This window comes from Oreochromis niloticus, linkage group LG6, assembly GCF_001858045.2.
Source record: "Oreochromis niloticus isolate F11D_XX linkage group LG6, O_niloticus_UMD_NMBU, whole genome shotgun sequence".
In the NCBI taxonomy this organism is placed as follows: Eukaryota; Metazoa; Chordata; class Actinopteri; order Cichliformes; family Cichlidae; genus Oreochromis; species Oreochromis niloticus.
The window spans coordinates 30,361,194-30,375,797 of NC_031971.2; the positions used below are offsets into that span (position 1 = coordinate 30,361,194).

The 14,604-nt window shown below is 39.0% G+C and overlaps 1 protein-coding gene across 7 annotated transcripts in view; it reads right to left on the reverse strand.

Moving 5' to 3' along the window:
* add3a (adducin 3 (gamma) a) overlaps nt 1-14,604 on the reverse strand; it is a 101,179-nt gene that overhangs the window by 76,758 nt on the left and 9,817 nt on the right. For 6 of the 7 annotated variants that reach the window (XM_025907907.1, XM_025907908.1, XM_019359750.2 and 3 more), the window contains exon 2: nt 7,321-7,358. The exons of the other annotated variant lie outside the window; for it this stretch is intronic. The gene's annotated coding sequence lies outside the window, so the exon portion shown is untranslated. The remainder of the gene's footprint in view (nt 1-7,320; nt 7,359-14,604) is intronic. 7 annotated transcript variants of the gene reach the window in all.

Genomic DNA, 14,604 nt, shown 5'->3' on the forward strand with positions numbered 1-14,604 from the left:
ACAGGAGTAAACATGGTGACTCACTAATGAGTCCGCGTCTGGCACAAGGTCAGGAGGTGCATATTACGGTCAAAAGATACATTTTGACGGGGGCTTGAACTCCACAGCGTGAACCTCAGTTTAATCGACTTCTTAGAATAGCACTAAAGCTATGTTGTTAACAGACCAGATCGGTTAAACATGTATTACTACCATGAAATTACGCAAACATACTTTAACATGTTGTCAAAAAATGTCAGCTATAGCAAAAAACCCATAAATTTTAATATTTGCTGGAAAATATTAAAATTTAATTCCATCTCCCAGTGCGGTCCAGAGGGAGCAGTTCTGACATGAAGCAGATCTCACCCATAACTGAAAGGACTGAGACTGAGAGGCCCAGCCTTCAAGTCTGACTCCAACGGCGACACGAAGGGAGAGATTCAGACAAACACAGAGCACTGCCAAACATCGTTACTTAAAACACCCACTCCACGGCACATTTCCACTGCCAGCTGCCAGATTCAGTAACAACAATATTAAATAAAAACAACCTCTTATTTTATTTTATTTCATTTTAAAATCTGTCCCACATTGTAAATTAATTTCGGATGAGCTATTGGAAAAAAAACTGGATTGAACACTTTCAGATGTTTTACGTACGATGACTTAAAAGTATGGCTCTGTTGTGGACAATAATCTGTAATTGTGGCTCTCACTACCCTCTAAATTTGAGCCTATTGGATTGACCGGCTAGTAAAAAAAAACAAAACAAAACAAAACAAAACAAAACAAAAAAACAACACAACAACAACAACACACACACACAACATCTTTGGAAGGTGTACTTTTATAGCCAGTTGTAGTAATGCAATTCTCTACTTTTGGACCCTGTAAAAGTAAAAAGTTCTAACATTTATTGTCAGCTTGGAGGTCCGCTCCTTGTTCAGTTCAAAGAATAAAACAAAAAAAGTTTCAGATGAGAGAGACGTAAAGTATCTGACTGTTTACCAAATCCACTTCAAAAACAGAACTAGGGCAAAGAAATTGAAACCCCTAGTACTAGATCTTCTAAGTCCAGCAGCATAACAAAGACCACATGCAGTACTATACATTTCATCCACCCACGCTTCATGGCACACAAAAGCACCACAGAAGCAGACCCTGGGAGCATTCTCTTATATTACTTCTGTTCTAGCAATCACAGCAGAATGACCGTCAATTACACTGACAAATACAGCTGTACAAGTAGAAAAGCAACAGCCACTAAACTAATGATTAAAAAACTATTTACTATTGAAACACACTGGAGGCTATACTGGCTTCAAAAACACTGAGAGCCCCCAATTTAGAAGCACTGGAATTTACATGATTTTACAAAAGATGGCAGCTACCAGTCAAGTAAGGTCAAGACGAGTGTTAATGCATCTGTTTACAGAATCTATTAATCAAGACACACAAACAAAAAGCATTTTATGATGCATTTTTCCATTTACAATCGACTGTCAGGTCAGTGAAGCCATCTATCCAATATGGACCTGACCACTGTCAGGTCATGTCAACCTCAGAGCGCTGAGCTGTAACACTCCCGACTCCTCATCCGCCCTTTACTGCAAGTCCATTTTCTGCTCTAGTGTCATGAGGGGGCTCTAATGAAACAGCCTATTGTGCAGGACAGAACTGCACTCTGCCTTTGACACTTCCACAGTGTGCGAGCGTGCACGAATGTGTGTTTGTGTTTTTAAGTGCGCGTCAGCGCGCTCCTACTTTCCCATCCTTGCAAAGCACAAAGCGGCTGTTTGTTGCACTACAAAAGCCCCACAGGCCACCAGTGCTGAAAGCAGAACTTGTGTCAGTTTGTGACTCTGTGTTATATGCTTGGTGAAATATCTGCTTTTGTATCTATACGAGCAAAATAATGAAGAAATTGACGGCAGCTAATTTGTATTTCCTATGTGCATTTGTGCATGCGGTCAAGATGTGGCCGCATACTCCCAGCCTGCGTTTCATTGGGATGTGACTGACGATTACAAGACCTATCATGTGGCTCTAAACCAGAGATCTGCACCACAAAACCATGGCACACAAACAGACATCCATAAATCTGATCATTTACAGCTGCCAGACCAGATCAGGCCAGACCCCCGTTCTTCCATCTTAGCAAAACTAGCACCAAAAAAAAAAAAAAAAAAAAAAAAAAAAAAAAAGCAGATGCTATCTAATCATATCAAATTTGGCTGTGAAACAATTCAAATAGAGTACATGCACAATCAGGCACAGGCACAAACACACAGTAAAACAACCAACTCCTCTGGCTGCTGTCAGGACTTATGAGTCACAGAAGAGACAGCTGTTATTCATCAGGGAGACACCCATTCTGATTATAATTAAAACAGTTCATAGCCATAAATCAGCGTGTCAAGTCCTTGGAAACACCATTTTTGATTAATATTGTTAAACGTGGTCATCGCAAATCTGCCCATGCCAACAGACAGTGCAGCAAGTCACAGGGAGAAAATAAAATGCATCTCTTACCTACTACAACAATGTCTTTTCACTCAACTTCAAAACCTATTCAAGCACCTCAAAAATCAATACACAGTTCCACCAAAAGAGGACTGTAGTAAGCTCTGCCCCGCTATGCTGTAGGGCTGGGTTGAACATCATTATATCATTATCCATGTCAGATATGCCCAGGCTTTTGTGATTTCCACCAAAGACTCTCCCTGAAAGCTCAAGAACTGCATGGGTTTTTAATTTCCACCATTTATAAAATCCATCTTTAGTTGAATGCTTGCAGGTTTATATTTCCTGCCTGTGCCCAATAACAGCTGGTCATCTCTGCAGTGAGAATTGTTAAAATCATAATTCAAACCTCCTTTATCCTGAAGATTCACTGAGTGTTCTCTAAACTGAACCCAGCTTAGCATGTGTTTGGACTTGTCTTTGACTGGGAAAGTGTCAGAAATAATGGAAAAAGAATGGATGTGTTCAACTTTGTCCATCATTAAGGAGATGTGTCATGACACGTTTTTTAAATAGAGCAAAAAAAGTGTTGTTTGCTTTTGAAATCATAGTTTTAAGCATCAAAGTCCAAATTTAAAAAAAAGAGAAAGGAAAAAAAGGAGAAAAAAAAAAAAAAAAAAAAGAAATATTCATGTTGACGGCTACAATAGCTGGCAGAAAAGTAAGGATTACAGCACTCTACCCTAAAAGTAGATGGATTTAAATGTAAATTCTAATCATTTAAATGTAGGTGCCTGTGTATATGGCTCGCCAGTTTTTGGATCAATATTTATGAACTAAAACTACAAAATTCAAAATTAATACAAAGTAACTGGAATACTTTTAAAACCAAGTTAGGCTGTTAAACCATATCTCTGTATATTCTTCCTTGAACCTTAGTGGGCAATTACAAGATCCTTGGACAGTGGACCAAGGCTTTCCAAAGGGCAATAACAAGGTCCTTGGACAGTGGACCAAGGCTTTCCAAAAAAAGGGAACGCAGAACTAAGCAAGCCACTAGAGAGACATGTCCCCTGCAAAATTATCTAAGATTAATATATCACAGTGCATTTTGTGATCAGGGTGAGGCACCACAGATGGGCCTGAACACCGCACGAAGGTGAGGAGATTTTCCTGATCCAAAGCTGCTCATGCTTTACCATTCTGCATTGTTGAGTACATCTCTCTTTACTGAAGGAAATGTAAAGGAGGAAATGGGAAGTGGGTGGATGACAACACAACACAAAAACGACAATGAGTTCTTGGACGAGCCAATCCTCAAAATTATGTTTTTAGATCAAATGTTGCTGGAGACGAGTGCCATTCACAGCACACTGGTCAATCCACGTCCACATGGAAACTTTCAGTCTTAGCATTACTGCTCCTATAAATACTTGGGTCTTGTGCTTTGTTTTTTTGAGCTACTTAGCTTATCAACCTTTCTGTGCTGACACTCACCTTCATTGGGCAGCTTGGGTTTGATACTTCTGTCATTGTTGTTACAAAGATCTCGACTATTAGGAGATGCCAACTGTTTCTATGACTTTCAGCCACTCATAGAAACAGTCATATTAGATTGGTTTACAAAGAGACAGGACAGATGTAAAAAATTCTCAAGGCATTAAAGTTGCTGCACAAATAAGTCAAATGAAGAGCAAGAAATATTAATTAAAAACCATTTTCCTTAGTTTCATTTCATTTCACAACAGCCTCTATTAACATTTGCAAGAATTTAAACGATGCTAGTGTCTCATAGCTCGTCTCCTCTGCCGTGTTGTTTAATCATCTTTTCTAGTGATCTTACATCCTCCTTTATTACATCACTGAAAAGCTGCGTTTTTCCCCTCAAAGCTCTGAGGCGCCAAAAACCTCTGATGATAAATACATTACCAAAGGCACGCTAATTGTCGCTTATGTCTTCTCAGCAGCAAGAACATACAGAACAGTAACATTTTGTACTTTTGCCACACGTTTGCCATATTTACTCGTTAGGGAAGAATATGCCAGTGTTTACTCCTTGAGGGATTTCCCCTCAAGGAGTAAAGGCCAAAAATGTTAATAACTTCTGTGCTAGATAACAGGAAAGGCCAAAAACCTGGACTTCAGCCTTGTTTGATTAACAGATTCATTATTACAAGAAAATGCAATTACAAAGATACTGAATACAGTTCAATAGTGTATATTACTTCTGAATTCCTGCTGCAGGATAAACAAAATCGCAGAAAGCACTACGAAACTCATTAAAGGATTACATCGACAGCCGTTAATCCACTTTCTATTGTGGTATAATTTATAAATGGAGCATTAGAAGCTTAGCCAGATGGCTTAGCTGCAGTTTGCACTTTAAATGGCAAATATGTCCAAATCACAAAGCTGTCAGCAACAGATTCCCACTGGAGCTGAATCCTTGTCAAGAACAATACTAAATCAGATGGTACAAGAGAATTATTAGAATGGAAAAAAAGAGCTATCCCAACGGGGGGTTTTTAAACAAATTTTAATGCAAAACAAAGTTTTCGCTGCTCAAAATGTTGCTTGGACATTGAATATGGGTTTGGGAAAACAAATGTAAAACAAAATGTACATGCATGTTTTAGAAGGATAATAGTGGATAATATTATCCAAGAGTCTGACTCCAGCGGTGCTCAGAGATAAGCACAGACTCTAAAGCACTTTTGTGTCTGCAGTTAAACTTGCTGGGACCTGAAATGTTCTCATACAGGATTTAAAGAACCAGACACAAGTGCTAGTGTCACTTAAGACTTGAGCAGCAGACGACTTGGTATGCAACACTTTGAGACACACCAGCAATCAGAGCTACGCTGACTTCTTCTGACCTCAAGCCCTGGGAAATCTGCCCAACTACGTCTGAGAGAGATCCTTTAAAAATATCTGACAGAGAAAGAGGGAGAGCGGCAGGGTAAGATAAGACTGAGGTGCATAACGAGAGACAGATCAAGTAAAGACATACAGAGTGAAAGAGGAGAGAGTGAGAGGAGGGAGATCTTGTGTCACTCGTACGTCAACGGCCCAAAACAGAAAGCACAAAGCACACCACTGCTGTAAACACAGAAAAAGATCCTTTCACTTATCAGATAAGAAGGAATCAGACTTTGGCTAGGAGATCAAACTCATGGGAGTTCCCTAAAATTCAATGAGTCACAAATATACCACGGATTAACAGTGTTACAGTGCCGAGCCCAAAAGAAAATGTTTTAAATATAATTAACAAGAAACACAAAAATGTTGTCTTAGATATGGATGGCTGGAATCAGCTTTTACTGGTTCTGATCCAATAATATCTTTAGGATTTGGAGAAATGCCTCCAAACTGCTGCTCTGCTGTTAGTTTCCTCCACATTACATCAGCTTTGAGTGATGACATAGATACAGAATAAAGAACTCAAATGAATAGATCGGATCAGGGATCATCTCATGTCACCAATATCCAGCTTTCTGGGCCAGTATCAGACGGATATCTGATCCACTATCGTACTGTCAAAATCCTAGAATTGAATGAATTCTAGTTTTTCAATTACCAACTAATTAACTGCATCAAGGTTTCCTTACTTAAGGATAAATATTAAAGATTCAAAAATGTTTCCGATATCAGGCACGGGCATATCCGCAGGCACAGTGTAGTTATTGTGTTTCTGTGACACAGCTGCATTAGGTGACTATTGGATCAGGATTGGCTTTCAAACTAAAAGCAATACTGCCATATGGTACCCACAAACTCAAACTACAGGGGACAGGCACACGATGCTTCCATCAGAAGACTTGGAAAAAAGCCTTGTAGTTTCAAATTCTGAAGATGGTCAAACATCCTGAAGAATTATTGACCAAACTGAACAAAACCCATTTTGCAGTGGAAAAGGGTTCTGTGGGCTTCTGTGGACAGTGGAAGTTTATTCGAGATAACGAGAGAACAAAATTCAAGGACATTAAGACTATCATTTGAAAACAGAAGAACGGCAGCCACCAACCACGAGCTTTATTATAACCAGGAATCATATTTAAGGTTTTGAACTGGAAAATCTGAAAAGTTTCTAACATGTGTTCAGTATGTGGACAGTTGTATATATTTAAAAAAAAAAAAAAAAAATAATAATAATAATAAATTTTTAAACTGACTTTTGTTTTTTGGGGAAATTAAATGTATAAAAGATTCAACAATATTGGTTATAAACTAAAAGAAATAGCGCCACTTCATAAAAAGTGCAAAAGCTTTAGCACTGTAGCCTATGCAATCATCCGTATTAGTTGTAAGATTTTCAAATTCTAGAAGCAAAATAAACACAAGGTCTCCATTATAAAGCTGGTACTGACATAAAAGTTGCGCTGGAGCAGAAAAACAAGAGTGACAAATAGGCTTAAAAATATCAGTCACCAAAAGTGGAAGCAGCCTATGTGTTAACAGCCTAAATGCACATTAAAGGCGATTAAAATTTGAGCTACTTTGCAGAAGAGAAAGGTCTGGTGCCATTTTCTCTAAAGAATGACTTTGAGCACATAAAAAGTCTGGCCACAAGTTTACCACTGACCATAGCTGTGTTATTAAGTCAAGGCTCTCCACAAACCTTTCAGTATTACACTCCATGTACCACCTTTGTCCTTGATAAAACCATAGAGGAGGGTGGAGACATCTGGACTACAGACCGAAAAAAAATAAGAACTTTCCATTTCACTCAACACTACATTTGAGACTTTATTCACCATCCTCTGTTCTGTTGTAAAATAATACTCAAAGCAGCGCTGTGGTGTTTATGCAGTGAACAGGTGTTGCGAAAGCTTGTGCAGAAGCTTAAATGGTGCATGCTGATGTCAAATTTCTTACCTCTCTGGGGACTGGCCGAGGTAATGACGTCTCGCCAACTAGGACAAAAACAAACAAAAACATTTTTTTTTTAACTTTCTACCTCCAAGTTCAGTAAAACTCTGAGCCACATTGCGAGTTTGCGGTGAGGACATCTGACACAGAGGCTGATGCATGCAACTGGTTTAAACATTTACTCATTGTGCGCTTATGAAGTCTGTAATCCTGAAATACAAATACAGCAAATTAGCCAGGAATGAATGAAACAGAAACCTAAAATCAAAGGTAGACAGCTCTCACAATAAAGTAATCGTCTACTTTTTCCCCTCAAGCCTGAAGCCTTTTCATTATCCCATCTGAGTAATTTAACATACTTCCAAAAATCCAAACAAAAAAAGAAGACATTTAATTTTAGCTAAAATCTGAAATGTCTCATGGACTTCCATCAGGAAAACAACAGGAATGGCCACAATTTGTTAAACTAGTTCAAACATTATCAAAATAAGAAGAACAAGAACTAGTCTAGTTCTGGAGTCTAGATCAGGGGTCTCGAACTCCAGGCCTCGAGGGCCAGCGTCCTGCAGGTTTTAGATATCACCCTGGGTCAACACACCTGAATCAAATGATTAGTACATTACCAGGCGTCTGGAGAACTTTAAGATATGTTGAGGAGGTAATTTAGCCATTTAGATCAGCTGTGTTGGATCAAGGACCCATCTAAAACCTGCAGGACGCCGGCCCTCGAGGCCTGGAGTTCGAGACCCCTGGTCTAGATTTAGCAGCCTTAGTAGCAAGGGATAACATCTGGGGCTGAAAACGGCCACTTGAGGCTGCCCTTAAAAGCCAATTGATCCCCAAAGACTTTACGATTAAAATGCTCAACTCCATGCATGAATTTAATACTTTTATCGTCTGGTACAAAAATGGATTTGGGTCTCTAGTGAATTTACTCAAGCCCATGAAGAGTTGCCTTTATGTATTATTCACCGATTTGAATCCAGTTGATGCTTAAAGTTAAGGGCATGACTGTGTCGGGTGACACGTGTAAACTGCTATCTAGAAGGCTGCACCTTCATTAATTCACACTGAATTGGACCGCTGCACTTTTTTTATGCTGATAATTCAATTAAAAATACTCTAAAGTTATCTGTCAAATATCATGGCTGGCTGTGGTGACTGTTTACGTTCCATGCTTTTAGAGGTTTATACTTAGACGTCCCTGACCTTGTATCTAACTAGCTTCCCTACAAATGAAATGTTAAATGTTTTTTCCCCTCTTCTTTGACAAACATTTAAGTGTGTACTTTAATTATCCCTTCACTACCATTTCCCAGTAGTACTCTGGCCATCTCTGGATGTGGCTCATTTAGAACTCATTATTGTGCATGTATGAGCAATTGCACTGCTCTCAGTGTGTGTTCTAGGTCACAGCGGTCAGCAGTTTCCAACATGGAGACTAGGCTGTGCCTCTGTACTGTAATAGCGGCTACACCAAGCAGCAGGAGGCCCGAGGGACACGGTCTGCCTTTGATAGACATCTATGTCATCTGCATAAACACCAACTGTGTCAACACCGGGGAGCACGGGTCACTGTAGAAGAACGCGAGTGCAGACTGACAGCATGTTAAATGTGTTTTTGCTAAGTGCTGCGCCTGAATTCCATTCCAATGACAATTGGTTACTGATGACGCAAAATATCACATCAACAACATTACAGAAGCGTAACATAAATATGGAACAAGGTAGTGCGAAAACATTGGGAACATTTTAGGCTTGGTCGGTGCTTATTTAGATCAACATGTAACTAACTAAAGTAGGCCTGAGAATAACTTTTAGAGTACCCCAATTTCCTTACCAAGGAGTCAATTCCGCAATACCTGGTGCTCAGGAAAAATTATGAAAATGCTTTGTGACATTTTTGTTTCTTGGTGTGCCGTATTATTTTTCTAATGTGAAATATGTGCGCTGTGCATCCAAAAGGTTGTGATACACAGCTCTATCCTCTAGTCTAAATATGGCCATGTTTGGCTCCAGAAAAATCTAAATGGTAAAGGACAGTTCTTAGAGATCTCTGCTTGGATTATTTCTTTTACTGTTCAGTTAAAACCATTCGGCCTTTGACCTGTGCATAGCATCATCGCCTTTCAGTGATGTGTGGTTGGATTTTTCTGTACGCAAGTGTGTTGGCATATGAGGATATTTGTTTAAAATTTCGATACAACAGTAGCAGTATAATGTCCTCGTAAGTGGATATCAGGCCCTTGTAGAGCAAAATTGAGTATTTTGGTCTAAATAACTCCAAATGTGATGTCCACATATGTAGACGCCAGGTCCTAGGAGGTTAAATTTTATACAGCGAGTCGATCACTGCCTCACACGAGTGTGAATGTTGGACTGTCAGTCTCAGATGAAGAAGAGGAGTTCCTGCTGTCTAGATTACCTAACTGTGGACACAATGATTGGAATTGTCAGCTGGTTCTAGAATTATGTATTGTTGGAGCACTGCATGAGGCTGTATAAATGTAAAAAGCCCCAGTACTACTACAGTAGTTATGGAAACACATCTGTCCAGGTTGGCTGGCTAAACAGGAATTGAAACCACCTGGTTGAAATGTTTTTTGTGTTAGTGGAGGTGGAGAAAGGAATTTTCCTCCAGTTCTCAGGTGTGGACTGACATGAGAAGTGTGAGAAGCATTGACAGAGAGTCTGTACTCTTTCACAGCTCCGATGGTGAAGTCAGCAGACCACCGAGTTCTTTGGCTGAGTGATACGACAGAAGTCCAGGGTTCTCTATTCAGACCTCGGTATTTATCTACCCTAACTCTAGTAGAGCAGCAAAGCCAATGATTTACCTAAACCTTGGTTATTGTGCTTCCAGTTTCACACCGTCAGCAGAAATAATAATTTGCATTAAAGAAATGGAACTAGCAGAAAGAACTGCTTCAAGTCATTAACAATGCCCGGCACTGCACTTAACATACTAATCATTTTTTCCTTGGGCGACATGCAGGGACAGTTACATAACCGTTTTTTGCTGACCACTGTGGTGGCCCTACTGATTGGGAGGATGTGACTGTCCAACCACACAGCATGACCCCCTTTAGCCTTGTTACATAAAGTCCAGACAAATTAAATGCAACGTTTTAACCACTTACTGCTTTAGCCTTATTAGGGGAGGTTACTAATGATGTTTTTAACCATTTTTAGGTCACTTCTAATGGAGTGATAGCACCTCCAGGTCATCAACTATTACAGAGACCTCTTTACTTAAAAAAAAATAAATAAAAATGGACAAGATGAGAGAGAACTTTGCAGACTTGTTAGTTTTGCAGCAGTTACACAACAACTCATTACTCTGATTTTATCAAAAGGGCTTAGAGAGATGAGTGAAAACCTCAAAGTCTGACAGTCTTTAAATTCAGACTCATGAAGAAGAGGACAGGTGTTCCCTCTACAGCTATCGACCCGATTTATCCACATTGGGAGTTTGACATTTTAAAAAAACGCCAAGAGTGAGTGGAGTAGACAGCCTGAAATCAGGGCACACAACAAAGCAAAAAACTGTCAAATCCTGAGGACAACCTAAAGGAAATGTTGGCATGCTTTAAGATTTATTTTCACCATCAGTCTCAGAACAGATGGCTGATAAGGCAGGCTGTCAGAACTCTGCGCGTTCAGCAGGATGCAGCAGCAGATGATCGTTTTTAAAATGTTATTCAGACAAAACCATTTATCCAAGTAAACACACATGGACTTACAGTCAGTTAACAAAGCTGCACAAGTACACAAGCCTTTACCTTTTCTTCAGTTTCTACAACTGATTTAATTACAGTACACTGAATTACCCTCTAGTATTCTCAAATTAAATCACTGGAAATCAGATTAGATGAGACATATTACATTTAGCTTGCTTAACTTTCACTCTTAATTGTTCTCCTTGAGTTCCAACAGCAGTTTGTCAGATGGTGCGAGTCCCTCTGTGCTGCCTTGCATTCTGAAAGCCCCAGAAGCTTTCAGCTGTAGACGCTGCTTTTTACTGATAAATTTTACGGATAAATTTTTCCACAGCTGTGCTACTATTGTGTTGACATTTAAAAACGAAAAAATAAATATATAATTAAAGTCGTTTATCACATCCAGTCATTCATTTCCAATCTGTTCAGCTGAAAAAAAACCTGAGCTATCGAACAGTTTTCTCCACCTTCTATTTGCAAAAACGTCACACCTGATGTAAGCATCAGATGTGCAAACAATTTGTGGCGTGTTATCTTGATTCCCACTCTGAGTTATGAGTTTAAAGTTTAGGAATTTACTAAAATACTTCTACGATTCACCCAACTCTATTACCCCAGCTCACTACAGACCTTGCCTCTAGTATATTCTCCTTCATGCTTGTCCCCACGATAGAGTACAAGTACTTTTTGAAACCCACTCTTCCTTAAAATGTTGACCAAAGTAAAAATTTCAAAATCACTTAAGCCCATTTTAAATGTTTCAGGAGTAGCAATATCTAAATATGACATCAGACATGCCAAAACAGCGTTTTGTTTTGGATATTATGTTCTCCATTAGTCAAGTATAACTTCACTCTAGTATTTAGTTTTCAGATATCTATCTATCTGAAAACTAAATACTAGAGTGAAGTTATACTAAACGACACCTATGCTTTTTGTAATTTGACTAATCAAAATGAATAATGTGAATGCTCGCATCAATAAACATGCCCCACCCAAACGAAACAGTTCTCCTTCAACACAAGGCAAACCAGTTTTCATTAATTAAGCATCAGATGAATCCTGTGTGGGCTACGAAACAGCTCCAAACACTAGCACCACAAACCCGTAACAGCTTATGCAGTGTTAAATAACATCTTTTCCATCACTTTAAGACTCGACAACAGCATTTATTCAATAAGAAACTCACTGACCAATGATATCATCATGTTCATGTACTTAAAAGATAAACTTTCCAGACTAATATTGTTAAATGTTGTCCATTGTTCTTGTGCAGTGTCAGAGCCCTCGGTTGCTCTCTCAGGTTCATCTTGTGTTCATCGTTGGCAGTCAGCCACACTCACAAAGCCCATCTGAACAGATCAGACAGCTGCTTTAACAGGAAGAGAGTCATGCTGAAAGATGGGTTCAGGCAAAGTACATGACAAAAAACTATCCTGCATACAACCCCGATAAGCACTCATTTTTGTTACAGTTTATTTTATTAACAATAACAACTCCAAAATGCGATACACTGTTAATCCCAGAAGATAAACTCTCCGCTTTGTTTAGGCGAGAGGTCAGGCTCGGCCGTGCAGCAGCTGAAGCTGATGTGCATTCAAATGAAACACAGCGATGTCTTGCACAAGGGCATTTAAACAGTACTTAATGGGAGCGCCATTCTGGTTAAAACACTGATCTGACACTTGGAACAGATATCCGTCTTAAGTTGGCAGGTCTATTGAGTCTTTACTACGCCATGCATCAGCAGCTGTGCACCAGCTACGACAGCATGGAGGAAGTTGCAAAGGATCAGTAGTTTGGACATACTTCATATTTATTACATCAACAGCTTTTCTTTGTATGAATGATTCTTTTTGAAGCTAAATTGCAAGTTGGCTAACCCAAAATGAAAGCCCGATCCTAATGATGCTTTCAGAGCCGGCTCTTGCTCGCTCTCACTCTTGCTGATATTCCATTAAACACTTGTCAGCAAGCATTTAATGGGACATGATGTGCTGTCATCAATTCAGTTAATATCATTATATCATCTGATATCAGCTTCATTGCTTCACACTAACAAGAGTGCAAATAAATTAGGTGAATAACAATAATACCTTTTTCATTATTTTTTCCACTGAATTTATCTTTGGTCTGTTGTCACTGGTATTCAAATATTTGTTAGTACATTTTTAGCCACTAAATACCATTTTGGTAAATTTATATTCCTGGATACATTTGTTACAAATATATTTTCTAGAGTTAGGACAGTAACTTCAAGCCTGATGTTCCCTTAAAAATAAAAGAATGACCTTCAGCCGGTTTGTCAGTATGAGGAATATAGTTCATCAATTTAACACTGGCACCAGATCAGTCTTCTCTATCAGGAGATACCCAAAGTCAAGGTATCTGCGTCATATTGGCTCCATCAAAATTGGATTATTTCTCCCCAAATCAATGAGTTAACTATATTGATGCATTTTTCCATGACATTATAACATTACCCATCTCTAATAGGTTCAACTAAGCTTCAACTTACAGCCTGTGTGCAGATGTGCTTTTGATTTTATTTTGAAGACTGTTGTAAGATGGACATTCCTAACTCTAACACACTTCATTTCAAGACTTTCAAGCTCTGCTAATGAAAAGACTTCCAGTAAAACTCAACACTAAAATGACCGAGCCTGATCTCTCCCGCCACCACATATATATCCAAACAATCTGGAATTTTACAAGCACATTTATACATAAAACATAAAGCCTGTTGCACTAAATAATCAAAGACTTTAAACTGCATTAAAATAGTTTTTAAAACTTTTTTCCCCCTCTAGATTCTTGCGAAAGTCATTTCCAGCAAGTATTTGGCATTCACCGAATTATTGGTGCTCTCATTATGTCCATGATGGAAATGTTTTGGACTTGAAAAGTTAAACTCACTCCCACACAGATGTGTCACAAATCGATTTGTCATGATTTCCCCTTACTGTGATGTTCCACAGGCCATGAAACAGACTTTTCAGGAACAATAAAACAGATTGAGATTCAAACTATTAACAACTCTAGCAACACTGCTTTGAGCACAAGACAAATGACACTTGTGCAAGTTAAAAACAATTGTTCTTGAAACCCCCATACTGTGTTACCGGCCCATCAAGGGCTCAGAGACACAGTTTGCGGGTATCACACGAACGTGTTGTGTTTGTTTAACCTCACACCCAAAACATATCAGTAACCATCCTGAAAGGACGGAACAAAAGATGGTCCCTGCCAGAGATTTCCTCTGCTGAGGTAAAGGAAATACAACATTCCCATACTTTCCATCCTGTGACAAGAGTCCAAAACATGTGACACAACACCACATACATCTGATAGGGTATCTCCTCTCGACCGCAACAGATACATCCTCAGTGGAAACAGTGTCTGAGAGTGAGAACTGATAACTGTTTGTCATCCGTTTAAAATGCTTAAAGGAAAAACAGATTCATTTAAATTATTTTTATATTTAATCAAAGTTTAACATGGACTACTTCAGAGTACTGCTGGGAACTAGAAAAAGAGCATCTTTGCCCCATATTGTTTTCTCTTTATTGGC